Source organism: Hypomesus nipponensis, chromosome 28, assembly GCF_054491055.1.
Source record: "Hypomesus nipponensis isolate SF chromosome 28, ASM5449105v1, whole genome shotgun sequence".
Lineage (NCBI taxonomy): Eukaryota > Metazoa > Chordata > Actinopteri > Osmeriformes > Osmeridae > Hypomesus > Hypomesus nipponensis.
This window is the reverse complement of record NC_140388.1, coordinates 12,783,194-12,804,574: the sequence shown is the minus strand read 5'-3', so window position 1 is coordinate 12,804,574 and position 21,381 is coordinate 12,783,194. Positions and strand designations below refer to the sequence as shown.

General features: G+C 44.7%; 1 long non-coding RNA gene across 1 annotated transcript in view; it reads right to left on the bottom strand.

The window, feature by feature from the left end:
- The window catches only part of LOC146220122 (uncharacterized), a 58,014-nt gene that overhangs the window by 10,630 nt on the left and 26,003 nt on the right, over nt 1–21,381 (bottom strand). Inside the window, exons 2-3 of the long non-coding RNA XR_014751054.1 lie at nt 18,155–18,270; nt 17,918–17,976 (exon numbers count right to left, since the gene is read on the bottom strand). This is a non-coding gene — a long non-coding RNA (uncharacterized LOC146220122). The remainder of the gene's footprint in view (nt 1–17,917; nt 17,977–18,154; nt 18,271–21,381) is intronic.

The following is a 21,381-nucleotide window of genomic DNA, read 5'->3' as shown; positions in this document are numbered from 1 at the left end:
TTTTATAAATATCAATTAGGCTTTTTTTTCCACCCCCCCCCGAAGTCAGTATCAATAACAGACAGCCAGGAGGGAGGCTGCAGCAGTGTCTTCCTCAGGGTGAATATTATTGCCCCCTGCTCAGCAGAACTAATGTTATTATATCAGAATCAATAGCAGCAACAACAAAGATGAATCAGGAGACATCGTCACAAGGAACACCCCCCACACACTGACAAATCTTTTTAGCGGTAATTTGAGAGGGCTTCCCTAAAAAAAGGGGGGAACCTGCTGCCACGGCGACCCTGCTGGCACGGCGACCCTGCTGCTACGGCGACCCTGCTGTCACAAGTGACCCTGCTTAACCTTTTGATTTTCTGGGTTCAAGTCCAATTAACCTTTCAGGAAGAGGCAACAGTGTCGGCCCCCGCCCAGTCGATCACAGCCTGGTAGTAATCATTTAGTTTTCTGGTTCATCACTGGGGCCTCAGCCCCACCTCACCAATCTCACTCAAACACGGCCGTTTGTCAACGTCCACGTTGGAGGATCGTACGGGCCCTAGTTAGATGTCTGCTAATCTAATCTGTCAAACGGCCATGTGAGGGATCAGGGTTTCCTCTTCAGGTTGTGTCGAGGGATCGGGGTTTCCTCTTCAGGTTGTGTCGAGGGATCGGGGTTTCCTCTTCAGGTTGTGTCGAGGGATCGGGGTTTCCTCCTCAGATGGAAGACTGTAAGCAATGTATTTGAAGGACGGCCATTGTCCTTATTGGAGAACTTTCTGAACTTCTGGAAGTGGTTTTGTAGTGAATAATAAGGTTGACTACATTCGCTTGAACTACTTTAAGATTGGTTTTAAAATGGAAGAGAGAGCTCATCGCCCCCACTCCTCCTCTAATGAGATCCATTTTAGGGATTGCATAAAAACTGTGACAAACCTAAACCTGATTCCGTCTGATAGAGCCTTGTATCCCAGCTCCAATTAAGGACAAAAATCCAGAAATCTTGTCTCTCTTCAAGGGAATATCGCTTTGAGTTGACATTTACGGCCTGGCAGAGGGAGATGTCAAGGTCTCGTTTAAACTTGATCTCATCCACTAACCTCGTACCCAGAAGCTGAAAATTAAAATCAAACAACATCACAGCTCTTTATGGTGTCGCATCCCCTCTGGTGGGTGTGGCGCCTCTTGTCTACTTTGTTGGGAAACTGACATTGGTTCTTTGACACTTTGATAAATGGATGATTGACCCCTGAGGTCATAGCAAATAAAACATGGTGGGACCTAATTAGAAACGCACAATTATGAAGGAAACAGGAGGTCTGTTGGGGGATATAATACTGAGAGTATATGGATAAGTGACCACGGGTGAAGGATGAACATTTTATTCTAGATTGACATGGCATATTCACTTGAAGTGGCATTGTAACATCAGAAAACGTGGAATAATTTTCAAAAAAAATCTAAACAGTGTTCTTTTTTTTAATTTTTATTAATCTTGTCTTGTACTCATTTTGTGAGTTCAATTTCACAAATGTTTTCACTTGTATTAATTTCCATACACTTTTCATTAACAAAACATGGGTTTATATGTGCTATATCCACTCATTGCTTTCAAGAACACATCAAATACTATCTTGAGTCTGTACAAGAGCAGATAACGCCACAGGAAAAAAAATAATATTGGGATCCTGCTGTACTTAGCATTGACCTTCAGTGATAACTCCCAGAGTTCCCTGGCCACCTCTCAAGTCAACCACCCACTCCAAGCAGCCAGCACATCTACTCAGAAAACAACTGGCTGTCCTTTTCAGTCTCTCGCACCAGCAGTCTCATGAGTTGTTTTGTGTGTAGAGATCAAAAGGTCAACTCCACTCATACGTCTCCCTGAACCCCACTGAAACCTCTGAGATTTTTTTTTTTAATAGTTCCGCTTCCGTATGTATTCTGAATACAAGTGGCAAACCTGAGACTTAACAGGATACAGAATATGGTGATTTTGTCCTAGGTCTACAATGGTCAGTTTAAAGTTTCCATGGTTACGGCTGCATCCATCCTTAGTTACTATAGTACAACGTGCGCAGTCTCCTGAAGAGGTGTCGTGTGGAGGCAGCATGACGTAGAGTGCAGGACAGATTATAGCTTTGGCAAGGCTGAACAAAACGCAACAATCTCCCCCCTTTAGCGACCCAATCTGATTAGAGTGTCCCCATCTGCTGTGTGTTGAGGGAGTCTGTGGGGAAGCACCTCCTGGGGGAGAGGAGCTGGGAGGAGCTGGGGGGAGCGCTGGGGGGAGAGGAGCTGGGGGGAGAGGAGCTGGGAGGAGCGCTGGGGGAGAAGAGCTGGGGGGAGAGGAGCTGGGGGGAGAGGAGCTGGGAGGAGCGCTGGGGGAGAAGAGCTGGGGGGAGAGGAGCTGGGGGGAGAGGAGCTGGGAGGAGAGGAGTGCTGGAGGTTAGGGATGGGGGGAGAGGAGCACTGGAGGTTAGGGATGGGGGGAGAGGAGTGCTGGAGGTTAGGGATGGGGGAGAGGAGTGCTGGAGGTTAGGGATGGGGGGAAAGGAGTGCTGGAGGTTAGGGATGGGGGGAGAGGAGTGCTGGAGGTTAGGGATGGGGGGAGAGGAGTGCTGGAGGTTAGGGATGGGGGAGAGGAGTGCTGGAGGTTAGGGATGGGGGGAGAGGAGTGCTGGAGGTTAGGGATGGGGGAGAGGAGTGCTGGAGGTTAGGGATGGGGGGAGAGGAGTGCTGGAGGTTAGGGATGGGGGAGAGGAGTGCTGGAAGTTAGGGATGGGGGAGAGGAGTGCTGGAGGTTAGGGATGGGGGGAGAGGAGTGCTGGAGGTTAGGGATGGGGGAGAGGAGTGCTGGAGGTTAGGGATGGGGGAGAGGAGGGCTGGAGGTTAGGGATGGGGGAGAGGAGTGCTGGAGGTTAGGGATGGGGGAGAGGAGTGCTGGAGGTTAGGGATGGGGGGAGAGGAGGGCTGGAGGTTAGGGATGGGGGAGAGGAGTGCTGGAGGTTAGGGATGGGGGGAGAGGAGTGCTGGAAGTTAGGGATGGGGGAGAGGAGTGCTGGAGGTTAGGGATGGGGGAGAGGAGTGCTGGAGGTTAGGGATGGGGGAGAGGAGTGCTGGAGGTTAGGGATGGGGGAGAGGAGTGCTGGAGGTTAGGGATGGGGGAGAGGAGTGCTGGAGGTTAGGGATGGGGGAGAGGAGTGCTGGAGGTTAGGGATGGGGGGAGAGGAGTGCTGGAGGTTAGGGATGGGGGAGAGGAGTGCTGGAGGTTAGGGATGGGGGAGAGGAGTGCTGGAGGTTAGGGATGGGGGAGAGGAGTGCTGGAGGTTAGGGATGGAAATGATGGCCACCTTGGAGACAGGGAGAGGCCAGCCAGTCAAGCCAGTCGTGCCGGGTGCTAACACAACACACTGCTGGGCCACTGGTGGGAGGTCTGTGTGGGTGTGTGATGAACAGAACAGGGGCAGGGGATAAAAGGGAGGGGTTGTGTGTGTGTGTGTGTGTATGGGTGTGTGTGGGTGTGTGGGCAGGATACGAAAGGGGGGGGGGGGGGGGTCAGCAATAGAGGTTTGTGTGTCTCTTTCTTGTGCCACATGGCCGAGGTCTGAATACAGAGTCCACGAGGGGGCTGTTAATGCTATTGTTCCTCTCAGCGATGACATGCTTCCCCCTCCACATGCATTGGCCTGCCCTCTCTTTGTACTCTGCACCCTCCCTCCCCTCCCTCCCCTCCCTCCCCGCACCCTCCCTGCTCCCCAGTGGCAGATGCACTTTTATTAGAGGACTTATACCGGAATTCATGATTCCTGTTGGTTTCAATAGGATTAGGATGATTTGGCAGGATTAGTGTTAGTTTTGTTTGTAAATGTCATACTTTGTTTTCAACAACACTGGGGTGTATTCAGGTTCACTGCTTGTATGTGGTTTGTCAAAGTGTCTTGGTTGGGTGATGTCAAATACAATTCTAGTTTTGACGTGGTAGGGTTTTTGAGAGCTGAATTAATATGTATTTATTATATAAATATACTGTATATGTTCATGGTTAAGCAGCATTTATACATCAGTGCTATATATATGAATACCACACGCATTCAGAAGCCAAATGGCATTATTCATGGGAGAAATAATTGGATTTATAATTTAAAACTCTTACGAGGTAGCTTTGATTTTAACTTATTAACGGAAAGGTCTTTCTCTTACTGACCTACATATAGATTAAAAGGTTTTTCTATGAAGAAAAAATATATACAAACAAACTGTCAATTATGATCCTCTTTTCATCCTTGGATATTCATAAGGCTCTAATGGACTTTAGAAAGTTTATTTACTGCTCATCTCAAATATGAAAAAAAGATGAATTAATTATTCAGATCAGGTGTAAATATGCAGAGGTGGCTGTCAATGCCATGTCTAGCAATTACTCCATAATAATCTAGATATTTATGCGTTGGAAATCTGGGTAATGTATGCAGAACCAATGAAAATGTCATTGTGAAATGTAACAGACCGTGGCTTTATGCAATCACTGTAACGTAACTTTTGACAGACCTGACAGCTCAGTGGAGATCCCCCAATCTGGTCTATGCACATCCAGACTCACATGCATGCGATTCATCCAGAAGGGAATTTCTACCCAAATATGTAACCTCTTGATTTTTTTCTTTTTTTTTTTCGTGTAACACAAGCATTTTGGGGGGATTTTTGAATCAGCCACTTGCTGGTTTCACTGACAAAAATGTGAGTGACAAAGGAGGTGAGCTGTAACAGGTTAGAACGTAGAAATGCCTCATGCTCTGTGCTTACAGACATGTAAGACTATGATCAGTTTATAGGAACTCAGCGCTCAGAAGACAACCAAACCGCTCTCTTGCAGGTCAGAACGAGACGAACCAGCATGCGGGCATACATGACAATGGTGCGATCGCACGCCGTTTACGTGGCAACGTTACCATTACAAGCACATTACAAGCCACCCCACCTGCTGGGATGACCACCAGGCCAGTTCCCCTGGCCTGCTTCATGCATGTCCCTGGAGTTCACACACTAGAGCAGGTCTGCTGCCAATAAGCATATCTATTGGAACAAGACGCTTCATTACCTCTAAGAGCCCATTAACAAGACGACCCGCCTAACTTCACTAAGAGAAACACAAGGTTGGATGTCACAGCTGATGTCGTGAGACAGTTGTCCCCTCTTCCACGGCGTACTTACGAGTTCATGGAGAATGAGAACACACTTTTCGTTTGCATATGAACAGGGGCAATGAGCGTCGTTCAGTTGTAAATCATGTCAAATAAGGGGTGCCGTAAATCCGGAGGAAAACTCGACAATACAACCCTATATTTTTGTTGGATACCGTGGTTTTAAATCAAGTTAGGTTTCCATAAAACAATGCTTTTTATTATAGGGATGTAGTGGAGTCAGAGGAGGATCTACTGGATTCCTGATCAACTCCAGTCAGCCAATTAGTGGATCAGAAGTGGTCCCCAAAGGACCCCCCCTCCTCCCCCTCTCTCCCCCTAGAGTCCTCCCCCCTGACCCTTGCTTCGGCAGCACCTGACTTCTGACCCACAGAGGAAATTTATCACAACATTTCAATTAGAGGCTGGGAAGTCTCCGAGGCAGGTGGCTGTTCCGGAGCTTTTGACCTTGGGTGCCAAGATGAGCTCACAGCCCAGTCGGTACAACACTGACCCAGCTAAGCACTCCCCTGCACATCCTCAACACTGTCTCTGCCTCCACAGCAGGATCAGCCTGGTCTATAATGGAATACAGGCTTGGACAGAGCTTTTTGTTTAGCCTGTGTGTGTGTGTGCGTGCGTTAAAGGCGTGGTTTTGTTTCAACTCCTTCTCTCCTACCTACACAAGCATGAATCTCAACATGCTGCTGGTGAGAAGCACCAGCAGCAACGTGACTGAGGTAGTCCTCTCTAATCCTGAGCACAGCCTCCCTGCCGACTCCCCCGCCCTTATCAGACCAGCCATCCGAGGTGCCGATTTTTCCAAACAAAAAATGGGTGTCCGGTTTCCCCTTCCCAGGAACGAGCTGGCGGGTCGGAGATGGGAGGGCTGGTGCCTCCAGGACACTGGGCACTGCGGAGGGGGCCCAGGTCCTGTCCCCTTCATTTCCTCCAACCTAGACTCCATCCTCTTCAGTCATCAGGTCCCAGGGGGGAGGGAGGGAGGCAGGGCCAACTCTATTCATCCTCCAATGTGGGCATGTCCTGCCAGAGGATGCACAAACATGTGCCTTTGCTAATCCCAATTGTTGTCTCTATCAGGTGCTCCGGGTCGTGAGCGACAAGCTGGCCAAGGGACGTCGATGGACGTTTCCTCTCTGAGATAAGAATATAGGGACTGCTGTTTGCTGTTATCAATATGCTGGCTGGTTCTATGGTTATCGACAGTGTGTTTTCACATGGACCAGGGCTGGAAGTTGGACTCATTGTGGAGGAGGTTTATTTTTGTCCGATTATTGATGTTGCTGATTTGTTAAAGAGTTGGTGCGCCTAAGCTAATGATCAAGACAGATCATTTTTAAATAAAATAAAAGACCTTCATGTAGCTTGACGCATTCAGTTCTTTAAAAAGAAAGCATGTTTGTTGTAATGGGAGATAGAACCAACTTTCTGACAATGGGTTTGCAATTGAGCTGCCTAATGACCCAGTCCCATCATGATTTCAGAAACTCACCCAGTGCCTAGGGTGGTAAGCCTCTTAATGTTCTCTGAGTTTAACTGGAGAGAGGATGTTCTATGCTGTAAAGGCTTCTTGTCTGTAAACACAGAGGTGCTGTGCTGTTCCAGCAATTTGAACATTTGATCTCATCGGCTCAAAAGACATTCTTGCTGTAGGATTTGATTCAGCTTTGCACTGGAAAAGTCAAGTCAATTTTCTCTCTTTCCTCCAATGCACAGTGAATTAAACAATGACAAAAACAGTACAATGACAAAAACAGTATTTATATACTGCTTTTGTCATTGTTTAATTCACTGTGCATTGGAGGAAAGATAGAAAATCCCTATATTCTATGTATATTAAAACTGCTACATTAACTAAAGCAAGAAAGGGATAAAGAAAGAATATTCTCGAGGGCATTTAAGGATTTCTGGGGGCAATAAGGTAAGGTGTGGGGTATTTGTATTTCATGGAAGAGGAACAAATTAATTAATAGATTTTGAGGTTTCATATACATTCTCAAAACCATCACTGTCTGATTGACAGGGTTTTTATAGAGCTGGTCAGAGTCTTTAGATTTTTGGGATATGGTTGAATGTTTATTTAAAGAATGGGTGATTTCGTGCAGGTCTTACACAAAGACAAAACCTTCTCAACCCCCTTCCTCAAAGTCTTTTGATCTATATCCTTGATTACTATTGATTGTCTGTAAGATTTAATTATAAAATCAATGGTTTACGAGGTCTGTGACAAAGTGATGCCATACATTGAGCACAAAAGTAGTCACCAGGGTAGCTAATAGATATGAATAAAAAGAAAAAAAGAAATACATAGCATATTGATTACTATTGATTCCTTTATCACTTAGATAAGACAGTGACTTATTAGTTGACAAAGAGTTATATCAATCCCACTTAAAGGCAGATGATGGATTGATGAGGATATGGCAGAGGCTACATATTCCTTTGCGATCTCATTGGTCTCACTGGAAGCAAGACCTTGCAACAGAGCTGTTCAACATTTATCCAAAGTGAATAAAACAATCTTAACTTACAAACGATAGCTTTGGTAAAAAAAAAAAAAAAAAAGGTTATTGAAAGATTTAGTCAAAGACGTAACCGAAGGCCAAGGCTATATTTCTCAGGGCTGGATCCATCTCACCGCTGTCTGCTGAATCAGACAGGAATGCCGAATAACAACTATTTTTTTGTGCTGCATTGTATGTACAGCTGTGCTTATTTATTTAGTGCAAGTCCCTTGAAAACAAACACACTTTCACAATGACATACCGCTACACTAAAGAAGTTCTGAAACACACAACGACAACGGGTCAATATGAAATTCTTGCTGTGCATCATAATATTGGAAGGACCTTCCAGTGGGCAAGGCCAGAGGTATGGAATGCAGCCATTAGGACAATGCCTTACATCCCATAATGTCCGCTCTGAGCCTTGCATCTTCCCACTCATCCCCAGCAACAGATGTAGGAGTTGGATTTGTTTGGTAGCAGTTCACTCACATTTTTATGATAAAATAATAAACCAATAGTATATAAACATATTTGGAATTTAGCCATCACAAATGGTAATATTTCATATAAAAATTCATATAACTATTGGTAATATGAATATTTAGTGTGGCCTTCTCTTGCATTGTATCTATCATATGATCTTTTTCCGAAGATGCAAATAGCCGGTCAGTTTACAAAAGGACCTGCTTTTGTCTGAACTTATCCTCTGACTCAACACACTGGCAGAAACCACAGCAGAACTTGTCAACAAAACTTGTTTCAACACCCCCCACCCCCAAAAAAGAAAAAATGTTTCACACGTTTGTCTCTGATCTCCTGTGATCTCCACCTCTCCGACCCTCACACCCAATCAGGGTGCTTTATCCTGGAGGACTAACGTTTCAAGGTGTGTCTCTGTCTTCTCTTTCTTCTGTCAGAGATGAAAGGGAGACGGGAGAACAGGAGCCCTCATCTGCGGGCTCACCGTGGCAGCATGGATACTGTCAGGAGAGGCCAGGCAACAATGGCCCCGCTCGTGTGGGACACTTGCCATGATTACCCCCCCTCCCTCCCTCCCTCCCTCCCTCCCTCCCTCCCTCCCCCCTCCCTCCCTCCCTCCCCCCTCCCTCCCTCCCTCCCTCCCCCCTTCCTCCCCCCTCCACCCACTCACCCCCACACTCCACCTCCGTCTGATCCCTTTGTCGCATACCTTCCTCCCAAACACGGCCTGTGATTACAGGGGTGAGGGGGCCACGTGGCTTGATGAACTGCAGGTTTTGCGGTTCGTGTCCAAAGGGATGAAGGCTGGAGGGGTGGAAGATGAACCTGACTGGGGGGGAGGTGGAGGGAGGGTGGGGAGAGGGAATATCCGCTATTCATGGATGTGGCTATGGAGGGGTGAAGGGAGGAGAGGAGAAGGGAGGAGAAGGAGGTGGAGGGAGGAGAGGAGAAGGGAGGAGAGGAGAAGGAGGAGGGGGGGTGGAGGGAGGAGAGGAGAAGGAGGAGGGGGGGTGGAGGGAGGAGAGGAGAAGGAGGAGGGGGGGTGGAGGACCCCAGGCATGAGGACACGGCCAGGTCCTGCAGGGACCCTGAGCAGATTGAATCTGTCAAACAGCATTTAAACAATGACGAGGGGACCCCCCCCCCCCCCAAGACCCCGGACACATTCAATCTGCGTTTCATCACCCAGAGTAATTCCCCGTTTGTTTTAAGGCTCATATCTGAGACGGTCTGAGCAGGGGAAGAGGACAGCACAACATATTTTTGGAGCTCCTTCATGTGACCCCTCCAGCCCCCCTCCCCCCACCCTCTGCAACCTTTTACTGCATCCTCTGTCCACCTGGCCCCTTTTCAATCCCACCAGGTTCCCCTCCCCCTCCGGGAGCCCTGGGGTCACTCCATGGGGAGATATATTCATATTGGAAAGCTGCATTAATAAACAGTTTGTCTGCCTGTGTCACGGCCGAGAGAGGATGACCATGGGACATTCTCTTTTTTATATACACACACACACACACACACACACCGCAAAGTCAGCTTTTACTAGATTCCTCAAACTTCTGTTTACCCTTTAAATAGGGGTCAAGCGGTTCCATTCATCACAGGAGGAAATCGTTCAGGTACGGTCGGGTTGTGGAGGGTTATGTTCCCTTAGACCTCTGTGAATAAAACATGGGGGGGGGGGGGGTTGGTGGGGCTATCAGTAATATTGCGAGTGGCCGGCAGTGACTTATGCAAGTTCAAGGACTTTATTGATCGGGGAGGTGGTCTTAATCAAAGTCTGTCTTCCTCGCCACTCCTGGTGATTAAATAAGTCAGACAAGGCTGACATAAAGTCTTTGACTTTTTCATCGCTTCTCAATCACGCTTGCTGCGTTCAGCATCTTCCTCAAAGCCCCTTTTGTTCTGGATGAAAAGGACAAAGAAAACTACATTTTTATAGAAGGCGTTTGCTCGTTTAGGTCAGCTGGGATTGGAAAAGGGTTTTGTTTTGTTACGTATAAACTGGCATTAATCCATTTCTCCATGATTAAGAAGCCTTAAATTCACATGAGTCACATCTAAATATGTACTGTGCTTTATACCTGCAGTAAGCCTGAACTGTACACTGTACCTGTTTGAAGAGATTAGACTACCTCAATTTTGTTTTGCTTCAGATATATTTTATCAACATAATTCCTCCATGAAGCATTGCACAAACACGCATTCAATCGTGTACCAACACACATCAAACACACCGAAACACGCACACACACCAGCAGTGACAAAAAATGTAAATAATTCTTGCCAGGACCTAATGGAGAGATAGATCTTCAAAAGATAGTAATTTGATAGTCTTCATATCTGTCCAATCGAAGTTGCATGCAGAGAAACTGGCTGTGTGATTGGCAGATCGTAAATGCTTGCAGGAGCTGACCTAGGATAACAACTTCCTGACAACATCTCATGGAGAGTGTTCAATAGAGGACACACACACACACACACACAAGACAAAGTGAGAGAGAAGGATTCATCCATACACACACTAAAATAATCACAAAACCACAACAGTCTTAAACATGCAAACACACAGACAGACAGACACACACACACACACACACACGCACATACACACACACACACACGCTAGCAATTCTGTCCAGGACTGGTCTCCTTTGTCTTCCTGTCTGTCTGCCCATCTCTTTGTTCTGGATTTGAATCCAATCTCTCTCTAATCAGACAGAGTGGTCGTGGTTCTGACTCTCCCTCTGTTCCTTACACAAATCTTAAACAGGAAATAAAGGTCACACATTCTCACAAGTGTTACAGATCTGTTATCCCTTTCATAGGGGCTGGTGTGTGTGTGTGTGTGTTGGGGGGGGGGATTTATCAGATAACTGAAGAGATAGTAATGTTACCACGGTAGAGCGACTGTGATCAGATTAGGCAGAAAACAGGGGGAAACATGAGGGTATTTTCACAACAGGGACATTTGGCCTGCTTTGAAAGTTGAGCCCTGTTTACCAACACACAGACCAGACACAGAGAGGGAGAGACAGACAGGGGGACAGACAGGGGGACAGACGGGAGGACAGACGGGAGGACAGACAGGAGGACAGACAGGGGGACAGACAGGGGGACAGACAGGAGGACAGACAGGAGGACAGACGGGGGGACAGACGGGAGGACAGACAGGAGGACAGACAGGAGGACAGACAGGAGGACAGACAGGGGGACAGACAGGGGGACAGACGGGAGGACAGACGGGAGGACAGACAGGAGGACAGACAGGGGGACAGACAGGGGGACAGACAGGAGGACAGACAGGGGGACAGACGGGGGGACAGACGGGAGGACAGACAGGAGGACAGACAGGAGGACAGACAGGAGGACAGACAGGGGGACAGACAGGGGGACAGACAGGAGGACAGACAGGGGGACAGACAGGGGGACAGACAGGAGGACAGACAGGGGGACAGACGGGAGGACAGACAGGGGGACAGACAGGAGGACAGACAGGGGGACAGACAGGGGGACAGACAGGGGGACAGACAGGAGGACAGACAGGGGGACAGACAGGGGGACAGACAGGGGGACAGACAGGGGGACAGCGAGAGAAAAAGAAAGGAGAAAAGGAGAGAGTGAAAAAAAGAGGAAAAAGAAAAAAGGTGAGGAGAGAGAGACGGTGAGAGCTTCGAACCTGTGACAGTGTTCTTGGAGATAGACATTAGTGCGTTTCCAAACACCCGCATAGACGGACAGCGGTTCAGATCTCGAATGACACCCTGGGCGAGGAGGAAGATCAGGATAATCTAGATGAAAGTGTTTAAAGGACGTTTTCAAAACAGCTTGTGGGTCAGATGATAACGACACATCAGAGTTGAAAAACGAGACAGTGAGACATTTCTAAACTTGCTATCGCCCCAGAATAACTCAGCTATATCCTTTATTGTTTTTCTTAAAATCGTCAGGGTTACCATTAGTTCCATGAGGTCGCAAATGAGGACGTGGGAATAACATTGTCATAATTAAGGAAAACACGGATGATTAGGATCATGGCCAGTAGATATTATACTTGGGCTTGCAATCTTACACCATTCATGAGTTAAAGTTTACTCTTGATAGGTGTATTAATGTTATCTCTACCTTGAATGGGGCTTTACAAACATCGTAACCACTTTCACTTCAAAAGAAGTTCTGCTATTGATGCCAATTTCCATTATTTGTTTTGGGGGAAGTGAGAATTATATAATCCCACATTGTGTAAAAGGCTAACCCAATGTAACACTTGCATATATAATTTACACAAATATAATTTAGTCTATCTGGACTCTTTATTTCTAACTTTTAATCATCATTCTACGATTGCACCTCGACCAGATATGTTGAGGAGTAATGTACTTTTAGTATTGTCGTGTCAAACTTTGTACAGTTGTTACTGTTCTCAAAAGGGCAAGGTCAAATATGGCAGGAATTAGGTAATATCAGAGAGAAATTTCAGCAGGAAGGGAGTGATACAGGGAGGGATGGAGGGAGAGAGAAAAAGAGAGAGAGGAGGGAGAGAGAGAGAACCACAGAACAAGAGGAAGGGTGTGTGAGTGATGGCACAAACCAGTGCAGAAGGGCGATGCTCCCCTCAGATCACTTAACAGCGATATATGAACTACTTAGTGTCCACCACTAAAACAACATATTACTGGATTCCATTCCATCTCCTTTTCAGGAGAAGGCATCCACTTTACAAGTGCAGTACATTGCTGTATAAATGACGTAAGATAAGTATGCGCGGGCAGCAAAATAGATTAGATAATTTCATTATTGATTCACCACGGTATTCTAACGTTACTTTTAGACCTTCTAAGTAGAGACAGAGAGGGCAGCGATCGTGCAATGTCATTACAGCCTCGTTTCTACAGGGCTTTTTAACTTCTTCTGTGTCATTTCTGAGAAGACGCTGCCAGACGCAGATGAAAATGATGCTTTTATGTCACCAAAGGGGATTAGAAGATTACCGGATTACACCGCACTCTCAATATCTATAGCAAGAACACAGCCCATACATTTTTTTTAAGTTACCATGTTGCACATGCGTTGCAACATGATATTAGAGTCACATTCATCCTACAACTTGTATTTGATCAGTTAAATCTCACTATGTATGTGTTTACATGTTAATTTAACCAGGTCATTACTGGAATTGGAAACTGTAGTTCCACCTGCAACAGCAACAGACCCCATAAGGAATTATAGTTCCACATATTTAAATGTAAGATTCCTATATATTTATTGTATGCACCTTCCTGCCAAAGCAAATTCCTTGTCTGTGCAAACTTTCATGGCAAATAAATCCCTTCTGATTCTGAATCCCCATCATAGAGTACGGTAGAGTTTAGTCCTCATCAAGTCCTCATCAATGATGCAAACCTATTTTTGAAAAGAATTTGCAAATATATTTTCAACCTTTCAAAACTTGTTTTCAATTTTTTTTTTTTTTACCTTTCAAAACTCTTTATAGAACATTTTTGGAACTTTTTTTTTCACACAGTGAAAGGAGAGGAGAACAGAGAAGCCTCATACAGAGCAGAGCACAATAGAGGGCTCAAAATTCACCACCTGCATGACCACTGACAAAACTGCTGCAAAACTTACAAGTAAAGCAGAGGAATCCAGCTAATTATGGATTGTAAGATACTAAGTAAACTATCGAAAAAGAAAGCAAAATAAATAATGCAAATGTTAAAAGCTGACAGAAGTTGGTGCTGAACAGACCCACTGGTGAGTTCCTATGGAAGGCCATCGGTCCTGAAACACACCACACCATCAGATGTCTAAGATGTGAAGTGGAAAAACCTTGTTAGTGGAGCATGCTGGTGTTTTGTCGTTCAAATCATCTGCTTATGAAAATCGAACTTTTCAACAGTCATTGACTTTTATCTAAGGTATCAAAACCACAGTATGTTTTGCATTCAACTGTATTCCCTAGTGATAACATCACATTTATCACGTAGCTATGGCTGGAAGACCACATGTTTTTTAGTAACATCATATTATCACCATCTACAATCCTACTGTATCTGTTGAGCCAAATACCTAACTGAACTGATCAATATGTTTAACTTGGCATAGGGCTGTTTTGATATGCCTCTGAATAGATGGTTATGTCTGTGTAAAAACTGCAATTTTTAAACAGTCAGCTTTTGTTTAACTGAAAAAAAAGGAGACCTCTGTTCATTCAAATCTAATCAGCTCGAGCTTTCTTTTCCTCTGCGCGAGTCTCACAAACTGTCTTGAGTTTCTCTGGCCCTTTCTCCCTGTCACAATGGTAAACTGTAACCGTTGACAACAACAGCATTTCTCTGTGGTGTAGCACTTATGGTGAAATCCAATCTGAAGCAGAGCACAGCTACGTCAGAGTGTTGTGATGCACACCAGCTAGCAGGGATATTCATTATATAACAATACAGCCGATATATCAAATTTTCATACAGTAGCATTTTAGATCTTTCGCCTGTAAGAAGTGTGTAAGTTGTACCTGAGCTTAATAAGTGATCATATTTTGAAGTTGTAAACTTGTATTGCAAATTGTTGTGTCCTGCAATTGGCATGGGAATTAATGAGGGAAGTGTAAGGCAAAGGTTAGGCGTAACTGTAGAGGACATTTCATGTTCCTCTCAGGATCAGTGGATTCTGGTGTGCGTGTTGCCATTCAGCCTCTGTGAAAAACCAGCTTTGAATAACCAATCATCAATTGGTCATTCAGGTAAGAATGTATCACGGCAAATATACTGGAGTAAAGAACCACCTTCCCTTCTTTCAGGTCAAACTATGTCTGGTGCTTTTTGACTGGTTTGCTGTGTCTGTATATAATAATGGTTTTCCCATTCCATAGAGCATGGGTCTCGAAATGAGATAAATGGGAGAAATGATCGGCTGAAAGAATACGGAATTGATTGTGTCTCCTTGGTTTAAGTTGTGTGAATGGTTATGGTACAGTTGTTATGATGTCAGTATTTATAATCTATAGAGTTCACAAACTTTAATAATAATACCTCAATGCCACCAGCTACCATCATCAAAATCCCACCATGTATGGAACCAGAGGAACAATGATCTCAAGCATACAGGTGGAATACTTATGCAGGACTACGCAGACAGGGCTGGAGCAAGAGGGAGGGAGGGAGAGAGAGAGGGATAGTGGGGAAGAGAGAGGATGGAAGAGAGGGGGAAAGAGAGAGAGGTGGGGGGAGAAAGAGAGAAGGAGAGAGAGAGAGAGAAAGAGAGAAGGAGAGAGAGAAGGAGAGAGAGAGAGAGAGAGAGAGAAAGAGAGAAGGAGAGAGAGAAGGAGAGAGAGAGAGAGAAGGAGAGAGACAGAGAGAGAGAGAGAGAGAAGGGTGCCTCTTCAGGATCCATTCAGCCTCATCTCTGACATATTCCACGGCCTTGAAGTCTCTATAGAGCGTGTCTTGTGCTCTCTAGGCTTTGTTTACGGTTCGCGGGTTGTTTACTATAAAGCCCAGCGCCAGCCCTGAAGAGATGGAGGTCCAAGATGTTTTATCTCTTGTCAGGGCTTGCTTCAATTAAATTAATGGAATCCATTCAGGGCCCCCTTTTTCCCTTCCCTTTCAGAACCCAGCCACGAAGAATACATTAAAAAGATCTTAGAGCCTCAAGATGGTACATCATAGTATTAGCTCCAGACCAGTCATTTTCTCTCTGAGTTCTTTCTCTTGAACACACCCCTCCCCCTCCCTTCTCAACCCCTCCCACCCCTCCCACCCCCCCACCCCCACCCGCCCTCCACGCCAAGATCGAATAATTAATGGGATCTCCATCTCAATTGGGCTGGCTCATCAATATTTGTTGTCCAAATGCAACAATGAGGGAGTTTGTGCTTTTTGCTCCTTTTTGCTCCCCTTCCTTTCTCTTTTTTTCAGGTACCTTTAATCTTGAGTGGTGTATTTTGCGCTTTCCACTATGCATGAAATTACAGACCACATAATTAATTCAGCATAATTAGTGGTGTACCGCTTCACAAGCAACACAGGACCTGGGAACCATGTTACAACTGTTCCTTTGTTGCAATCCTAGCTTTGTGATTACACTAGAAGATTAGTCAACACATCATATACCGTACAGGTGCAAACAGCATATTGTCAAAGAGCAAACATCCTTATCCAGCCACATATCAGTTCTGGATCGTTCCTCATGAATGTTATCATCAGAAAACAGCGCAGCAATACAACAAGGCTTTTCACATTTGTTTGAAACCTTTGCAAAGGTCCAAATTCCAACATGCACTCCAATGTGGATTATTACATTCTAATAGACATTATTTTTGTTTGTTAAATACCCTGTAGGAAATGTTCTTGCTTAAAACATGGACAAAGCTTTTTGCTTTGTTAGCTGTTGTTGAATTAACATTGATTGAGATGACTGTATTGTAAAGTCATAAAAAACTATAGTGCTCAGTTGCTGTTGACATGTTTATGTTATTAAACTTGGTTGATCCATATAGTACTTCCATATTTTGTCCAAACATCTGTAGCACCTTTTAGATGACAGTTGTGTGTATAAGGAGGACAGCTTATTTTTCTTGCTGTACTTCAGTAAAATAAACACATGACCAAAAACCTGTTCTATATTCAGTACTGTACAGCGTGGCTACTGCAGGCCACCACTGATGCCTAGATGCCAGTGGTGGGGATAGGAACAAAGGGCTTGATATTATTGGGTCTCAAATTGATTTGAGACGAAAGGTGAGGAAAAGCAAGTATTATCCCAACCCTTGGTAGTGGCAGGCCCTAATCACAACCCTGGTCCACCTCTCAATGGACAGACGGCACAATTGTCAGCTGTCAGCTGTTGAGGGGGAATTACAGGCACCAAATATGTTATGTAGCACACAAGATTATTCTTCCACAGTCAGCTTCACAAATGAATATCACACCCTTCTGCTGAGTAAATATCCACAAAAATCACTGGAACTTTGAAAAAACGCTTGTATTGAAATTAGGGGTGATTATAGTCAGAGACTGTTTGGTATGCTGGGAGGAGTTTTTCTGTCGAGAACATGACAGCGTAAATACTTTGATAGGTCTGACTTGGCCTACGTCGCCACAAATACATGACAGGGGATGTACTTTGCTGTCTGATATGCCTGCAAACCATGTATAATGTCTGCCTCAATTATAGATGGGGCCCATAATTTTCAAAAGCAATTCAGTCTCAGAAGCAGGTTGGGGGAGAGATTAATAAATGCTTAACAGTTGTCAAATTGCGTAAATCACCTTTGACTATCATACCCTGATTTATCAGGATAATCTGCCGGAACAAAAGATGGGGAGGTCGCCACCTGATTTCTTTGGCGGACTAGATAGGACACTAGATAGGACACTAGATAGGACACTAGATAGGACACTAGATAGGACACTAGATAGGACACTAGATAGGACACTAGATAGGACACTAGATAGGACACTAGATAGGACACTAGAGAGGACACTAGAGAGGACACTAGATAGGACACTAGATAGGACACTAGATAGGACACTAGATAGGACACTAGATAGGACACTAGATAGGACACTATTATTTGCGGACAAACCTGAACACAATTGAGCCCCTTTATTTTGCTCCAATATTCATGTAACACAGAGAGAAATGTGTTTGTCTCAATTCCGACTAGGCTACTACCCGTAACATTGTTTTTGTAGCACATAAGCCAGCTTCAATGCTATGTGTGCGCGTTATCAACCAACTGAGACTTACCTTTTGAAAAGACAGGCCAAGCGGCCCTCTTGTCTCTCATCTAGGGCCACTAAAACATCCTATAGGGAAGGGAAAAAAACGAAGGAAAGAATTGAAATTACAGTGAAAGCTTGAGAAAACGAAACCCGGGCAAATATCTAAAATTACTAATTGGTTTACTGATCAGTTGTACTTTGTTCGATTGATTTGCAATTAATTCTGGTTTGTGGTGCATAAAAGACAGAGGCTGGCGCCAACCTTGGAGTCTGTGGACACCCTATACCCACTGAGAGGGAAACGGGAGGGAACATCAATACCATGTTGTGAGTCTGAGGCAGGACTTCAGGCGATGGTGTTTTCTTCAGCTGTTGGGTCTATGGGATTGAGTGTATAGAATGATACATTTTCTGTCAGTCTTAAAAGGGAAGTGATGGATTATAATCTGTTACCATGCAGGTGGAAAACGCTACTGTTATCCCCCCTGTGCCATTAGAGTGAGCCTATTTAACTGAAGTGCTGGTTTTGAAGCTAAACTAATAATATCAACTATAATGTGATACTGGTTGCAAATATAGCTTTATTTCCCCATATTCATATCCCATATCACTGTATTAATATGTTACAAGTCAATACGCTACCATTCCCATAAGTGTACTGATGATATAAACTATTTTTTTTTCTTCACATCTACAGATGAATATCATGCTATCCTTAGCAGAGCCCTAGTATGTACTTGGCTATTCTTACCAAACAGACAAAGAGTCTCTAAATATGGAACTATGACCCAATGTCTGTCCAAAATTGATCTTCTAACCACATGTTGTGCCTAGTATTCTTTTGGCCTTCTCCTTTGTTCAGAAATGTCCTGCAATATTGACTTTTAGGGTCTGAAAGACACCATTTTTTTTTTTTTGTTAAGGGAGTTAAGCAGTGTCTTTAAAAAGACCATTATCCACCCGCACATGATAGAGGACCCATCTTAAAGATTGTGGGGAGAAAAAAAAAAAACTTTGCAACAAATATTCGAAAAAATCGTTACGTAATCCTTACATATGGTAAAACAAAACAAAAAACTGCCTGAACAAAGCAGTAACTGCCTTACAAAAGTTCCCATTGACTGACAATCATGAGAAGTGAGATAGCTCGGCAGGCAATGCTTGTCCTCCAACTGTGCTGCGATGACAAGTCTCTCCTGTGGTTCATACACCTTCTATGGGTAGGTGTCTTTCTGTATGTGTAGAATTGTCAGAAGGTTATTATGAAGACCAATACACCCGATATTGTATATACTCTTCGCTTGCCGTGGAATGTCCATGAACATATACAGACTGTTCCATGATCCTGACGACCAACAAACTGAACTTCTGATCCTCCCTTCACCTGCACCTTCCATAGGCACTATTTGCTCATCGCTCTGGATTTTAAAAAAAGTCTGTGAAACTAATAAAATGTAATGTATGATATAATTGGGTTGAATAGTCTGATTGCAAGGGCAGCTGACATATTGTGCCTGTGTCTGATCCATGGCCTATATGCACAAACTGCATCTTAATCATCATACAGGCAACTTGATCTCATCATCATCATCGGCAGATTTGCTCTGTCCTTTTAACTTCTAAGCCACAGAACACAATGATGGATATCTGATTGTATAATTACAATTGCTTTATCAAATTAGTCATGCATCATGCTTTGACAGCACACACAAACATTGTATTAGGACGGGCCAAAGAATACCTAATCTTGTCACAATTAAACTAGCTGGAAAACATTTTTACACACATTAATTATCCTGAAACGATGAGTCAGAAAAAGTATTAAGGTTGAGAGAAATCCTCCTATTACATGAATGTGTATGGTATTTTTCCACCAAACACAGACATGGCTGTTGGAAACGTCGCCTCAAACAGCCCCCGCCAGGTTCATGAGAGTCCCAGACGATCTTGACAAAACACACACATCTCACCAGAGAGAGCTGGACCCTGGCTGAGCTGCTGGAGGAAACCGAGATAAGGATGGAGGAGGCAGGGGGAGTGAGAGAGACAGCGAGCCCTGACCACAGACGCCTTCCCGGTCCAGACTGTTAGCTTTTTAGCGCAGAGTGTGCAGTGATCTGGTTACCGGCTGCAAATGCAAGCGCCGGGAGGGTCGTCTCCCGCCCCCACATTAGAAGACACGCTGGAAGGTCTCCTGAGAGCCGGTAGCAGGTTCTCTGTCTCCAGCAGCAGCAGAAGAGGGGCTATCTGTCGCAGACGTCATCATGTCTGTCTGAGAAACCAGGGGGAGTCGAGCGCCTGCACAGCCCTCATCAGCTCCTACCCCACCGATCAGACAGTGTTGCTAAGGAGATCGGTGTGTGTGTGTGTGAGAGAGAGAGAGAGAGAGAGAGTGTGAGAGAGAGAGAGAGAGAGAGAGAGAGAGAGAGAGAGAGAGAGAGAGAGAGAGAGAGAGAGAGAGAGAGAGAGAGAGAGTCTGTTAAGGAAAGGTGTCTGGTTGGAGATGCCATGATGGAAGGAGGGAAGGCAAAGGTAAAGAAGGTAAAGACAATTCTGACAGGGAAGTGTTTCTCGCCCTTGAGTACATCAATTAATTTTGTTTATATGAAAAATTACACAGGTACTCCAAGGTCTGAATAATTGTTTGGCTGTTTGTGTCAAATTAGTACTTAAAAGGTTTGAACACCTGATGGCAAAGAATATTAGCCTTAGAGGTGATTACCAAGGCCCTTTCATTCCAGTTATACACCGTAAGGCTACCTTGATTTACCCCAACAAAATTTGTATCATTCCGTCAAAGAAACAGATTACGTTTACCTCACAGTGGACACTGTTATTATGTGGTGAGTGAATGACATGATCCCTGGTGATATAGTATTTTCAATTAGACAGTCACCAAACAAAATAAGGGCCGCAAAATCTATTTCAGCATTTTTGTAAAGATTTACTATTGTGAGGGTCTATAACACATTCAGTGACCCTTGACGCAGAAGTCACATTTTTCTGGGTCTTTAAATTCACCCCTCAAATAAATCCTGGGCTCTACTAAAAGACACAAATACGCTATTGATGCTAGTATTGATTCATGCGTACCAAATTATCTAGTTACTGAGGATGCTAATCTTGACACAAACACACACACACACCCCTCCACACACAGAGTTCATATGCTGGGTCAAGGGAAGTGACTGCAGCTCAGACAGACATGGTTCTATTCTTAGTTTAAGCAAACCACGGTTATGATGCATTTTGTAAACAGCGTTGCAACAGCACAGAACCTATTTGGAATTCATACATGAAATTGTGTTTTGGCTGCTCTATAAATGATCAGAAACTGAACAATGCCACCGCTTGTGTTCCCTTGCCTAAAACCTCTCCGAAGGAGGAGAGGATCAGTGAAGTATTAGTCTGATAAACTAAAGGCTTCCTTCAGGACTGTGCTTCCTTGTCCCTGCCCTATTGTGTCAGCAGTGGTACTGCACGCGCGCG